This window comes from Typopeltis vanoorti, chromosome 10 (assembly GCF_054136105.1).
Source record: "Typopeltis vanoorti isolate ZY-2024b chromosome 10, IOZ_Tvanoo_1.0, whole genome shotgun sequence".
NCBI classification, from domain to species: Eukaryota; Metazoa; Arthropoda; class Arachnida; order Uropygi; family Thelyphonidae; genus Typopeltis; species Typopeltis vanoorti.
The window spans coordinates 76,886,718-76,902,956 of NC_143558.1; the positions used below are offsets into that span (position 1 = coordinate 76,886,718).

Sequence of the window (16,239 nt, forward strand, 5' to 3'; positions counted from 1 at the left end):
AGTCACAGTCTTACTTTGGCTCTTACTAGTTGATGGACTGTATCACAGTCTGCTCTAAAACAAGTATGCACATTAAAGATGCTTGTCTTTCACCGTTGGAGAGCAAGGATATAATCAATCTGGTGCCTTGACCTAGCAATGTTAGATGTCAAGTATCCATCGTGGGTGTTTCTGGAAGCATGTACCGGCAATAACTAATCTATTAGTATGGGCAAATTCCAACAGTCTCCAAGTCAGTGATTTTCAACCTTTTTCATAATATGGCACACCTAGACTAATTATTAAAATTCTGCAGCACACTAAAAATATATTCTTTTAATTTTTTGATGATCTGGCAAAAAATAGGCATAATTTTGATTGATTTACACACACACACAAGAAGACGGAAAACCAGACAGTAATAAATAAATGCGCAAATCACGACATTATTTCTCTCAATTAATTTGTTTTCATAAATCTCGCGGCACACCTGAAGACCTCTCATGGTTCACCAGTGTGCCAGGACACACCGGTTGAAAACTGCTGCTCTAAGTATTCGTTCATCCAGACCAAATACGCCACGCTTAATCCTAACTCATACTCTTTCCATTTTTTGTATAAATCCCCTAAGATGAAAGGTACATCCATTCTTGGTAGGTATTCCCAAACAGTCTTGAGGTTTATCAAAGAATTCAACTCTTAATCATAGCAAGAAAAGATTATGTTTCTCAAAGAAATGCACACAGGGAAATCCTGAGATGCAAGTGCATCTCAATGAAGAAAGAATTGAGGAGGTCTGAAATTTCGAGTGTGTGGGATTTATTATTAGCGTGAAGAATTGCTGTTCAGAAGACATTAGAAGAATATTAGGAATGGCTAAGTCAATAGTCAGAAACTTGTCTAAAATTTTGAAGGATGCATTTATCTCGACAGGAACAATGTTGAAATTCTGGATGTAGCTATTTTTCTAATGGTGACTTATTGAAGTGAGACTTGGAATCTAAAGAAATGTGATAGGACATCTGCTTTTGAGATGTGATGTTATTACAGAAGACTGTTGAGGATATCATATACTAAAAGGTGAACAAATGAATGAATGATAGAAAAGGCTTCTTTAGAATATTGACAGAAGAAAGTTGAAATAATTTCGGCACATTCAAATTATGGAAGAAGGACTTCTCAAAATAGTGATAGAAGTCCAAGTCCTACGAAAAAGGAAGGGATAGACCTTTAATGAGATGAATGGATTGTGTCTGGAGGTGAGTGAACTTCATAGATTTGAAACTGCCATAAAAACATACAAAGGACCACTTGATGAGGGCTGACGTGTCACATCACTGAGCAACGGAGTGAATGTACGGCATCTGATGATGTCAAATGAATAGATGGATGAATGATCGCAGTAATCTCCTCTACTCTCTCTCTCTCTCAAAATGCCTTCATTCATTCATTTATAGTTTATGCATATTATGAGTGAAGGCTTGAAGGATGGAGACCAGTTGCCTCTCCCATCTTCAAAAAGTTAGGGCTTCATTTGGAGAATAAAAGTTCTTAGTCGATTTATTTTATTTTTTATCCAATAATGTGAACAGAAACTATGGAAAGCGGAATCTAAATTCGAAATGCTTATTGCTTATCATACCGCATCTTAAATTCATGGCCACCCTCTTCAGTCCCTTCATACTCTCAGGTGTCAAATCTTATTCACTAATAACTCTCCTCCGGAGAAAAAAATCGACTTCTTACCCTTTTGTTCAAGATACCTAATTGCAAACAAGCAGGGGATCAATGCATACTTAACTTCTTTTTACACTGTACGTTTCTTCTTGCACCAGCGTATTTATCTAAGTATATAGATCTACACTGATAGAATTCTTATCATCTATTCTATGTTTTGCAAAACCCGATAAGTTTTAAGCAATATGGTGTCCCCACCGAGATCATATCTGTTAAGTAAATAAGATGAATAAAAACAATATATTTATTTATTGTTGTTGTTATTTAAAACTGTAAGAATAAGTTCAAGGTTTTAAGCGGATTTCATTATTGATAAAATTAAAGAAAAAACGGAAAATGTGTTAATTTTTATTTTTATTTTAAATCTCTAAGATATTGGAGTGTAATCAGAATTTATCAATATGATGAATATGTGAGCCACAAAATAATTGGCGATATTTTGGCATCTTTCAAAGAAATATCCAATTAGCTTGCCTCTTAGAAACGAAACCCTAAAGAGACAGATATTCAACTCAGGTAGTTCGTTTTATCTTGAATTTTTATCTGTGTGAAATTTTGTGTTCTACTTCTATTTTACTACTTTTTTTGTGTTGCATTTCTGTTTAAGTCAGACGTTTTGACGGGAAAGTAAGTTTTTTCCAGAATATTACATTTGTGAATAATAATCTAAATTTCGTTTTTATTTTTGGTAAACAAAATTCGTATGAAATGCATAAATCGCATCAAAGATTGTTCTGGTCGGTTTTGTTGAAAGTAACAGTGAATTTTTTATTAAATGCCAGTTAATAAAATGAAGTTAAAAGTCAGTAGTGAATGCTATGGTAATTTCCAAATTAAGGAACAAACGAAAGTTACTGTTCAAAAAAAAATGAAATTATTTGTAATTTCATTTGTGGTAGCCAGACCTTGGGACCATATGGAGCTACACGCAGTAAACTGTTAAGTATATAAAGGTTATGAAGTTTATGAAGGTTAATCAAAATAATCTAAGACAGAATTTGTATGAAGAAATTAAAATACATAAAAGTTTGAGATCTGCTTAAAGTAAGTCTTATTGTGCTGAAATTCATATGATCTCTTTCCTGTCAGGTCTGGAAATATGTAGCTGCCGTAGCGTGTTCAGTTATTTTGTTTATATTGTTTGCCTTTTAGGATATTTTCATTGGAATGAGCTGCAGGAAAGAAAATCTGATAAATTGATTGTGTTGGAAATTATGAAAAAGTGGTATTTGTCTGAGAATTCATGCAATCAGAATTGTATTGTATAGTGGTGCTGTGCAAAAAACCAGGTTCCAAAGTACCATTTGTAACCCTTGAAGGACTACATCTTGACAGCATACTGGAGAGCAGTTTTGTAAGACTTGGGGAAAAATTTCTTATGCACTTGACCCTGTATAGCAGAGTAGTTGATTTTGCCCTGGTATTTGACCAATCATTTTTAAATGGGAACTGCCGAAATGTCATGGATTGATTCAGTGTTGTTTCTCCAAATTCTTTTTAATATTTCTGAAGTTGTCATGTCAAGGCTGCCAAACTTGAAACACAACACATTATCCGTTTATTTTACATATATTAAAACATGTATATTATAAAAAATAAAGTTAAAATGTTTCATTTTAAAATGTGATGGATGCTTGCACTTGAGATCATCTCATTCACAATGCAGTTAAGCAACCACCAGAATATCAATCTCAATTACATTAAATTCTAATATCCAAACCCTTCATCATTGACGGTCAAATAAATTTCACCACTAGCAAAACACATTTCTGCCTTATTTCCCACAAAAGAGAACCATTTTCTCCAAGTCTTACTTTTGACAATATCCAAATCTCTAGACAAGATGTCTCTTTTTAGGCTCATTCTAATGTATCTTTCTTGGCATAAGCACATTACAACTGTTATCTCCTTGGCATCTAAAAAATCGGGATTTTTCTTTTGCTCAATGTGTTATTATTACTATTATTATACAGTATCTCCATGGTGTCTGGAGACTCATCATAGGGGATCCACACTAACGTTTATACATGCAAAACCTATCATACCTCTCCTTAAACTTATTTACTGTCAGGGAACTTGCAACTAATTCTGGCAGTTCATTCCACTCTGCAAAAAAACCTAGTCTGCACACCCTTACTTATCGCACTCTTACACAACTTCCACAGATGACCCCCCTAGTTCTCTGTTTGTCATATATTGAAAAATTTCCTTTGCATCAAAATTTATAAAACTCCTTTAATATCTTGTAAGCTTCTATCATCTTCCCTGTATTCTGCTTATCAACTAAACTTTGTAACCCACACACCCTCAACCTATCCTCATAGAGAGCATTCCACAGACTTGTCACTGGGCACTCCTCTCCGAATCCTCTCTACCAACTTCTGATCCCCTAAGAAACTCAGGTAACTACATCTGTGCACAGTAGTCAAGATGCAGCCAAATCATAGCCTTATATAGAAGGATAATAGCCTCCCTTCTTTATTTGTTAGTAGTAAAATAACTCAAATGATTACTTGGATGTTGAAAAACACACATCCAAGTAATCGTTTTTTTTTTTTTTTTTTTTGCAATATGTCTTCTGAACTTCAACTCTGTCCACCATTATCATTAAGTCCCTAGCCTCATCAATTTCTTCATCAATCTAGTACTCGGTGTGATACGCAGTATGCAACCTTTTCAAACCAAAGTACATAACCTTACATTTTGCAACATTAAATTGATAATCATTATCCTTTGCCCCACAATGCCAATTTATTTAAATTATCCTTCAGGATATCTATATCACCTTTATCAACTATTGTCCTTCCCAGTTATATCATCACCAACAACTGAATAACCCCTTTAAATCTTTTTGTATATTATTGATATACAAATTAAAGAGCAGTGGCCCTAGTTCAGAGCTCTGAGGTACCCCACTAGTCAACTCATTCTCCTAGATTCCACTCTATCATCTACTGTTCTCTGGTATCTATCACCCCCCCCCCCCATACATGCTAATAGCTTCATATCCATTTCCATTTGCTCCAACCTTTGTAATAGTTTTTCTGTGTGGTATTCTTTCAAATACCTTTGCAAAGTTCCAGCAGTATCATGGTGTAGTTATTTCCTTAATCCAATTCTGCTGTTACTTTATTATAAAATGTGAATAAATTACTAAGACAGGACTTACCCTTTACAATCCATGCTGCTCACTATAGAGTATCATATCCCTATCTACCCACTGTTGGATTTTACCTTTAATGAACTTTTCCAGTACTTTAACAATTACTTCTGATATATTAGTTGGTCTGTAGTTTGCTAATTCTGTCTTGGAGCCACCTTTATGTAAAGGAACTAACTTACCCTCCTTCTATTCTCTCAGAAAACCTTGCTTGGAGCTGAAACTCAGATTGAACAACTTCATCAGAAGCAATGCCAATTTTCTTGCACATTAATGTAGTACACAGGCTGACATGCCATCCAGTCCCTCTGCTGTATTCACATTGATATTTTTCAATATGCTGAACACCTGTTCCTCTACCTCAATTTTGGCATACATCTCTTTCACATCAATGACTGCAAAATCTCTAGCCGGATGATACATATTTATGCACAGTGATCATTCAGCAACTCACCTTTCTACCTTCCTATCAGCATTGATTAAAGTCATCATACCGTTGCCATTTTTTTTGTCTTACTTACTACATGACAATAAAACTGTTGGGTTGACTGACCTCCTTGATAGAGAATTAGCTAATTCTCTATCAAATCTGATTTGGCCTTCCTTACCATACTAGTCACCCTTCTTGCTTGCATTTTGTACTGCTCTTGAGTATGCTGATCACCTTTTTCTTTATATTCCGTCCATGGTATTTTCTTTTTTTTCAGCTCTTGTGTTATATCTCTACTCATCCACTTAATTCCCACTTGGTTTATCCTCCTGGTCTTTGGTATGCGGTCTGAGAGTACTTCTCTTAAACGATCGCTGACCACTTCCCATACATTACTGATATTCTTTCATTGTAGCTACTGAAGCCCCTTCTCATTGCTCCAAGATGCCTCATTAGTCTGTCATAATTACCAGTTTTATAGTTAAGCATAAACCCTTTCTTGACAGAGAATTCCACATGTTTAGCATCTTCTTAGAACAAGACTGCATGGTCACGTTCCCTCATCGGAGGTAGATGATAACATTCCCTTAGTTATGGATATATCTTCTGATGCTATTACTAGATTCAGCACATTGAAACCCCCAGTCTCCTGAAACAACATATAGATAACATGTCATTTCAGGTAATCATCCCTTAGCAACTGTATAAATTCCACTTCCATCTTGCCATGCCTCCTTTCCTCCCTCTAATCAATGTCCCCATAGTTGAAGAGTCCCATAAATTTTTTTATCCTGCACTCATTGTGCTAATCTGCTGATGCATATCATCCACTTCTTCCTCTGAACCTCTTGGTCTGTAGCAATCAACAATATATTTTGTGCTATTGGTCTTTATCTCACACTAGACAGCTTCAAATGAATCATCTGCCCCAGACCTAAAATTCTCTGACTTCTAATTTTGCTGATTGTAGCTCTTCAGCTATCATCAGCAGTACCCCACATCCAATCTTATTCTCTCTATCCCCCTGAAAATACAATACTCTTTATGACAGAAAATATTATTCCATATTATTTTCTGTCGACCAGGTCTTACTGGTGCCCATAATTTTTGGCCAATGCCCAAACTCTTCTCTCTTATTTCTGAAACTTCTGGCATTCGTGTACATTTATTTCAACATTCCCTTGGACTTGCAGTTATTCTTGTGTAATGTCATTACCAACCCTTTGAATCTGAAACCTGTGAATTTGCATTCAGCATTGCTTAATCACTCATTCCTCACTTCTATCATACCAAGGCAGTAAACTTAGTCTTCACTTTCTTACTCTTCATTTTTGCTTTTTTCAACAACACCTTCATATTCTCTCTCATTGCATATTTCTCCCCTTTCAAATCATTTGTTCTTGCCAAACAATCAATTCTTTCATTTCTTCCTTCTGCAAATTTAACAGCTTCACTAACATCCTTGATCTTCACACCTTGAAAACATGCTTTTGTCCTTTTCTCATGAAGTATACTTGAATCTCCATGCAATGCTTCCTTATTTCCAGTTTCTCACACTTTCATACTTTCTCCCCATGCATTTATCTTTAACTCCCCTGCCTGCTATACTACATGACAGTCATTTCTCCAGTTGCTCTAGCTCCTGTTTATCTTCTGAAGGATACTGCATAAACATGCTGTTTCACTCCTTACTGTCACCTCATCAACCACATTACTTTCAGCTTCTTCTTTCATGTTCTTATTCATATTTCTCACACTAACATTCACTACTTCCACATTCTCCAGGAACACTTTCATGCTCTTTCCTTATATCTTTAATATTTGCTGCTTCATTTTTCCAATTCCCACACAACTTGCATTTCTTACACTTGCCCATGAAATGTTTGATGCTCTCTGGTCTTTATACATGTAGTACATCACACGTTTTGGTGTGATGTACTATAGCCCATTTACTCTTGGCAATGAATTCATAGAACATACACTACATCGTACAAAGTCCTCATGCTAAACTCCGTAAACAAGGAAGCCTTAGTCAACATTTTCCTCATATGCATCAGTGCCATGAAAAACTTCCTAAATGATCCCATACAAATCTGCTCAGTGATCAAATACTGTTTTCACATTTAGGGTGGTGTCCTTAAAAGATCTCAAAAATTACTTGACTCAGTACAGTGAGGTTGATTAATGATTCATCTCATGCCAATTCACTCCACTCCTCTCACATACCAGTTTCTGCTGTTTGCATTTTTAATAGATACTTCCATGACTACTGTTCATCTTAACTAGCATCAATAATTCCTTCATTCTGTTAAATCCATTGAAATAGATCTCTTCAACACTTCTTTGAATCTCAGCTTCAAATCCACAATTCAGATTTTTCCTGCTCTTGATTCATCCACATTACTGTTGCAATTTTGAATATTTCCTCCTCCTCATGTATTTCACATGGGATACAGTCAACAGCTCTTCGGATGTAAATAAGTTCCTTCTTTCGTGATACTAACATACTATAGTTTGACTAACCTCCTGTGCATCAGATTGTCGTTTAAAAAAAAAAAACTACCTTTTCTCTCATGCTGATAGGTGACATTATTGATATCACCATATATATTACATGGTTATATTCTGACATTAGTAGTTTCTCCATAAAAAATACTTTTGATTGAGCATCATATTCACTGGTGTGATATATTTGTTACATTTTGACCTTCACAAAGACAAGCTATATTAAATTTCAAACAGTATGTCAAAGTGACAGTGATTTGATTAACAGTTATTCTATTGACTTGAACCTCTAATAAAAAAAAAAAAAAAAAAAAAAACCTGCATGAAAGCTATATTCTATTTATAACATCACCAAAGAACAAATTCATATAGATAGTTTCAATATGCTGTAAATAAAAGAAAAAATGTATACGCCAAAATGATTCTAAGGAATGCCGATGGCAGGGAGGTAATGAATCAGTTGAAATAGTAGAATTACTAAGTGAACACTTTGCAAGAGTATATCATCCAGGCTGTGATATTGCAGAAATGAGAGAATGAATGGCTGATACAGGAATTGAAGTGAATGAAATGGAGGTGAATAGTATATTATAGAACCTTAATGTAAATACATCTATGCGATTGGATAGTATACCAGCTCGAATCTTACGTGAAGCGGCAAAGGAATTGTCAGTTCCCTTCACCATATTGTTTAATTTAAGTCTCAGCTCTGGGTTAGTCCCGAGGGGGTGGGAAGAGGGGAAGATAGTTCCATTGCATAAAGGAGGTTCCTAGACTGCTGTTGCAAATTACCTACCTATCAGCATATCAGGAATCTTTGTCAAGGTTTTGGAGATATTAGTCAAGGGCAAAATGCAGCAATGGATAGATGAAAATGGGATACTGTATAGAGGACAGCATGGTTTTGTGAAGGGTAGATCATGCCTCAGTAACTTGCTCATGTTTTATAATACAGTGATGGCTGAACTGGATAAGGGTAATGGATTTACAGTGATACTGCTGGACTTTGCTAAGACCTTTGACAGGATACCACATGGAATTCTAATCAGTAAACTGCAGCACATGGGGATGGATATGGCATTGGTGAGATGGATAGAAGAGTGGTTGATGGGGAGATACCAGTGAGTAGTTTATTCAGGAATGGAGTCCAAAAGAAGGCCTGTTACTAGTGGTGTGTCGCAGGGCTCTGTTCTTGGACCACTGCTTTTCAATTTGTTCATCAATGATATAGGAAAGGATTTGAGAGGAAGTGTTTGCTTGTTTGCTGATGATGCAAAGTTGGGTAGAGCAATAGTGAATGCACATGATGTCAACACTTTGCAGGATGATTTGGATAGATTGGTGGTCTGGGCTAATGAGAATGGATGTCAGTTTAATGTAGCAAAGGGTAAGGTTATGCATTTTGGGATGAAAAAATTATCAGCAGTATATCACACTGATGGAACTGTACTCCAGGAGGTTGACGAAGCCAGAGATTTGGGTGTGTTGGTGGATAGGGAGTTGAAATTTAGGGGACACATAGCAAAAGTGGCTAAATCACTCATCAGATCACTTGGTTTTTTGAGTCCAGCAGTAAAACAGTTCAACATGCCTGCTAGATAGCATATAGGATCAGACTTGATGGTAATCCATAAGGAGAGGACATTCTTAACCTCCCTACCGGCTAGGACGTCTATAGACGTCCAACTAAATCTGGATATGTTTCAGCCCACCTGTTTAAAGAACCTGGATAAGAAGTGCAATTTGACTGTCATGTCCATTAGAAGGTGTGATAAACCCTCACGCTGAAGAGAACAGTTAATCGGATTATCTCCCGTTCATAGCTGCCTCTCAGTTGCCTATAACAAGAAACGGACTTTCTTGTTCCATGCTGGTTAACTGGATTTTAGTTATATATGATAGACTAAAAATAGAGAAATTATTTATATTTTTGTTTTCTCTTTTTATTGTACAATACAATTTTAATTTCTGGACAAAATAAAGGTCTTGCATAATTTCTTCACTTAAATATTGCCTTACCTTGGAGAACCAATTTAATTTTTTATTTTTTTGCACTAATTTGTTTCTAATCGCTTACTAGACAAAAGATTTTTCTTTGTTCTCGAAGAAATTAATTCACGATAATTATTTGAAATATTCTTTTAAAAAAAGAAAAGAAAACTGTCTGCCGACGTTCCAGATTATATTATTTTTATTTTTGTACAAAACCAACGAAATCGAATAATACTTCACACGTTTCCTTTAGGACACGCTTGAGCAACTTTGCTTTATAGAGAATAACATGAAATTCTTTAATCATATTACTAAATTTTTTCTTCATGTTGTATAGTAATCTGTACTTTCACTTTCTTGGTTTCCTTGTATAATTGGTCATTACAAAATGAAATTAACAGTTATGATTTAAATTTATATTTTCTGCATAATTCAGATATTTTATTCTCAAATTTTTAAAGTAAGCGATACATTTGCTTATTTTTATCATTCAAAATATGTATATCAAATGTGAAATTTCATTTCCATATTTTTACAATAGAATTGAACTTTATTTCGCCTCTGATAGTTTAACCCCCTCCCGTTGCATTACTATCACACACCCGAAAACTGTTATGAAACATAGGTACTGTTTTTATTTAATTTGTTATTTTTCTCTAGTAATTGTTCCACATAACTTTAATTTTTCGATACTGAAACTATGTGGTGATTATTATAAATTAGCAAATTATAAATCAGACAATATACATATTTCCTGATTATTATAAATAAGGAAATTATGTGATATTCGGATATAGGTGAAATTAATATTTCAAATCATTGTCATCCTTCAAATGCAATATCAGAATAAAGAAAGTGGAAAACCCAAAGTTTCGAAATACATTTCGAAAGCCCGCTCTTGAAATGTATTGGTCTACAGACTGGATTCTGAACATGCCAATGTTTCGTGATGTTATGACTGAAAAACAATTCAGTCTCATCATGAAGTATTTGCATTTTCAGAATAATGAGGAATACGATCAGGCAACACATCCTTGCCTCAACAAAATTTATGATTTTCTGATGAAAATCCATCAGAAATGTAGATCACTCTACATTCCTGAGAGAGACTTGAGTATCGATGAAAGCCTTATGGCATTCAAAGGTAGACTGAAATGTAAGCAGTATATTCCCAAAAAGAAAGCAAAGTATGGAGTAAAATTTTTTATGCTTTGCGAATCGGAAAGTGAATATCTTAAGGATTTCAAACCTTATATGGGAAAGCAAACTGTAATCGAGCATGATAAATATTCGGATCTCCCCTTGTCGATGCGTGCAGTAATGCAGTTACTAGACCCTTTGCTGGGGAAAGGTTACTGCATTACAATGGATAATTACTATATATGTGTCCTGAACTCGCTGATTTGCTTTTACAGCATCGTGCAGATAGTTATGGTACTGTAAATGCAAAAAGGTGAGATATGTCTCCAGATCTGGCTTCAGGAAAGCTATCGAAGGAGGAAATCCGAACTTATCAGCGAGGGAAAGTCTTTGCACTACGTTGGAAAGACAAAAAAGATGTTTTTCTGCTGTCTTCCCTGCACAATCCATCAACGGAATCTGTGGAGAAGCATGATTTGAAGAAAGAAAAACCCATTGCTGTGTGTGCATACAACGACACTATGGGTGGAGTCAACAGGTGCGATCAGCAGCTATCATTCTATTCTGTAATGAGGAAACAGCATAAAAATATTACAAAAAAGTGTTTGGACATGTATTGGATTTTGTTATTTGGAACAGTTTCCTCCTGTACAAGAAAAAATGTTTGTCTACCATAACATATCTAGAATATCGAATAGAAATTGCGAAAGCTTTGCTGCATGCACATGCGCCTTCTTCAGCAAGCAGAAAAACAGGCAATCCTGCCAGACATCTGAGGTTGAATGCTGCTAACTCCAACCATTTTCCCGAAAATCTACCACCAACAGCTAATAAAAAAAAAACCTGCACGCAAATATTATGTATGTAATAAAAAAAATATCAGAAAGGAAACAAAAATCTGGTGCCCTGAGTGTAAAACTGCTTTGTGTGTTTACCCTTGCTTCAAGGTGTTCCACGCTGGTCAAGAATTGTAAATTCTGAACAGTATGAAATAAAAAATGTTTGTTTTCAAGACCATCAAAACAGTCCTTTTCAGGACTACAAATATTGATAGAGGGATACCCAAATGCACTGTTTCTTTTTCATCTTGAAGGCTAATTTTTAAGTTCTTTTTATGATACAGAGAAACTGGAAAGAGTATTCCAAGTAAAGTATTTCATCAAAACAATAAAAAATAATGAAATAAAATCTACCCTATATATATATATATATAAAATGATAAGCCTTTTTATGTTATGTGTATTGAAACGTTTTGAAACTCGGGGGGTACCCTGAGTGTCGAGTCTTCAAAATTCAGGGGCGGAACCCCCTTTCGAGTTATCACAATTGAAGGAGAACTGGCCTACCATACCGGAACACGGGGGGTTGAGCATAGCCCCCTAGTTAATAAATGAAATATATAAATAATAACGGGAACATTTTCACCTTGAATAACGGGAACATTTTCACCTTGCCAACACTCAACATTGATGTGGTATGGGTTCCAAATTTCTTGTTTCGGAGATATACAGGGTGTTCGGGATAAATTTGACAGTTTCGTAAGGAAAAAGAAAATCTTCTTTGTATCTATTAAATTTAATGAATTGACAAAAAAACATTACAGGCAGAGTTAATTACAATACTATCAACAAGATTTACTCAAAATAACCACCATTAGCATCGATCACAGCTTCAATTCTGCTTCGGAACCTCGAACAAGCTGATGCTACAGTCTCCCTGGGAAGGGCCGCAAAAACTGTTTTAATTTTATCCATTAACTGGGCTTTTGTATTACTGGAAGTGCGATTGGTGTCTTTTTCAACTGCGCCCCATACAAAATAATCCATGGGGTTAAGGTCTGGGGAGTTTGGAGGCCAAACATTTGGACTGGTGAAGTCGTAGAAATTTTCAGACAACCATTTTTGACTTTTCCCAGAGGTGTGGCAAGGGGCCGAATCCTGCTGCCATACATACGGCCTACCATTGGCTACCCTTGTTATTCAGGGCTTGACTACAGTTAGCAACTCCACGAACAAAGCCCGAATTCCAATGCCAGGGTTCTTCAACACCTGTTCCTGCAGATTTGCGAGGAATTCTGCTGTACGAACGCAATCAGATCGTCTGCTAGGGATCTTTCTTCTTGCTACATCCTCGTAGTCACCATTGCAAGTCTCTAGTTCATGCCTGATTGTTTTTACTGTATTCAGGGAGCATTGGGCAGCAGTCGTAATATCCTTATTTTGATGGCGGGCACGAATCATCATGATACAAGTTATTCTCTTCCATGATTCAGGTGGGTTCCAGCTATCCATCCTTTCTGACATCTTGTATATGAATGAAGAAGGGTCCAAACTTTTAAATGAAGAGAAGTGTGTGTTAATACATGTAACTTACGGAAAAATATAATTAATTATAAATATGTCAAATTTATCCCGAACACCCTGTATATATATATATTACAAAGTTTTGTAATAAAAATTTCTGCTACAATGAAGTTTGGCAGAATCAACAATATTATTACTACCTTATTTCTGTTTCTCGTGTGGGAGAAAAACGGTAAAATGTCACTCTTATAATTATATGAGATGTTATAATGGCAAAAATAGTAAGAAAAAAGTCATTTGCATTTTCTCTTCAAAACACAAAGAAAGAACATTGTAAATTCAGCCAGTGGAAAAGAAAATACTACATATTTTTCTCCTGTTATCTGAGTTTTTTTCTTGTAGTACAAAGAAGAAATCACTGCATATAACATGGAGTCTGCAGGAGGGAAAAAATCTGGAAATTGGTTACATTATAACGAATAGAGAAATCATGTCAGAAAAATTATTCACTTAAGATTCTAATCTCAGCAGACATAACATTTTCTTCTAGATTACATATCTAAAGTAACTGAACCTTTGCTACTATTTTACACTAAAATGAATGGGTATGTTCCCCAAGTGATTTACGTTTATAACAGCTGTCTTGCGAACGATTTATGAAATAAATTATCTGAAAGATCTGCAGATTGATTAGGTCTATAACCCCCCCCCCCCCAAAAAAAAAGAAGATTATGAAATGCATATGCACCTTTTCTTTGAAAATAATTCAAATTCTCTTTTTCAAGATAATTGTATGATTTAATTTCTAATTTTTGATAATAAAAGTGAAACTGATCATTATAAATTAATTATTTTGGCATAAATAATGTATAAGCATGTAAACGAAATATCAGTATTTCTGTTAGGATATAGGTAATCAACAATCGAAAAGGAAACAAGACATTCTTGACATATTCTGCACTACAGCCTGAGGCACTTCAGTGTTCTCCCCTTTCTTCTCAATAGCACGGAGAGTAATAAGCCTTCATCTTTTCCTCCAGCTAAGAGGATATTACCAAGTATTTAGAAGACGTAGATTATTTCAGAAATAGCTTCCAGTAGCAGAAGTAGTATTTAGATTTTTTTAAAGAAAAACAAACACAAATAATACTACTGAACTTTCTTTTGTGTGGTATGCATATAAACAATTTTGCATGGTGAAAATATAGCATATTATTTCTAATATTTCACATAATTTCAGCAGACAGTAGAACAGCTGGTTTTAGATTGCAAATAAATAGAACAGATTTAGAAGCTTCACGATACAATCTGATTGCCGTATATCTTTTGTCAAAATGGTAAAATGAAGTAATTGATTTTGAAAGCTGTGTCTAGAAAAGCTTTCAAACCTGTATAGAAATTTAGAGTAGTTATGCAATTGAGTTCCAGGAGAGAATAAGGAGGCGGGGGGGGGGGGGGGGGAGCATTAGAAAATCTTCAAAATGAGCAAAAATGTTGAATCATTCCGTATATAATATTTTTCACATTATATTTTCAACATATCTACGAGGATATGCACTAGATATTATCGTAATATGCATAATACAAATAAATAAATAAATGACGAAGGCGAAGAATCACTGCTAAAATATCATTGGATATAAATTTTTGATACCAAAAAGACTAACAATCGAAACCGAGTAATGCAATTTAGCATTTTAACATTTTTTTTTTTTTATTTTGTCTTTATGAATAACAAAAAATCGTATCTAAATCTGAAATGTGATGATCCATATAATGCTATTTGGCTAGAAACGAAAGAAAAAGGACATATTTATTTCAATAAATATTATTTAAAAATATAAATATTTGACATAATATTTTCAAAGCAAACATTTGAAAATTCTAAAATTCTAAAAAAAAAAATTCAATTATTATACGTAAAGTGAAAGAACAATCAGTGCAACTCTTCTGGTGCACTGATTTGTAGAAAAAAATATACCAAATTTACTGTCACTAAATAGATTCATTGCAAAAGCTGATCAGTGGTCATTTCAGGATCGATTTTTTTCGCATATGTGAAATTCGTTTCAATTTTTGGGAAGAGATACAATAAATCATTTTAGAGGCAAGAAAGGTCAAATAACATAGGACAGTAAATGAAATTCTAAGCAACACAACAGACGTAAAGACAGGGGGAGGGGACACAAAGGTCACTAAGCAACAGTTAATCCACTAATGGCTATGGAATTGCCGTAACGAGATTAATGGCGGAGGAAGGTAATGGCATGATAAAAGGTAGAATGCCGACGAAGTTTTGATCCATGAAAAAAGCTAGGGAGTGTTGAATATTTCATTCACACTGGCCGGTTGGGAGGTTAACTTGCCTAGCAAATATTACCACTGTTTACACTGCCATATTTTGCCTAGAGAGAGAAAGTACAAGTATAACAAGACCCATTTATGGACAGGAGATTGGTACTCCTTGAGTAGAAAACATTTTGGCAAGTCTTCCACACCCGCATTACATGCTCATTCGTGTAATTAACTTTGTGATGTCACCAACTATGAGAGATACCATGAAAATCTGCATTTCTAATTTCTTCCTCTTTATAGTGCTTTTATCCCACTTGGTGCAGAGTCTGCTATGATTATGCGACTGTGGGGAAACCCCTACCAGCTTGTTGCAGAGTCTGATATTTTTTTGCAGGGGAAGGGGGAAAATTTTTATGACCATAGATGTGTGTTCATTCACTGGGCCAGTTTGCCTGTTCTGGGGAACAAAAAAACCTGAGTTTCTAGGTGAAAAAAATTCCCTCCTCCGTATTATGAGACCAGCTAAGTCACCTTTAGTTGAAAGAGACCATAACACGATTCTTCACGTCTTGGATTGGAATCGAACCCAGATCTCTCTCTTACCAAAGAGCTTCATCTATACTGTCTGAACTACAGAGGCTCATAAAAGCTATATTTCTATACTGTGTGATATACCATATTATTATTATTATTATTAT

General features: G+C 35.1%; 1 protein-coding gene across 1 annotated transcript in view; it reads left to right on the top strand.

Moving 5' to 3' along the window:
- The first annotated feature begins 2,281 nt into the window (after positions 1 to 2,281).
- The window catches only part of LOC150102526 (uncharacterized), a 47,740-nt gene continuing 33,782 nt past the window's right edge, over positions 2,282 to 16,239 (top strand). The window contains exon 1 of the mRNA XM_090399534.1: positions 2,282 to 2,343. The gene's annotated coding sequence lies outside the window, so the exon portion shown is untranslated. The remainder of the gene's footprint in view (positions 2,344 to 16,239) is intronic.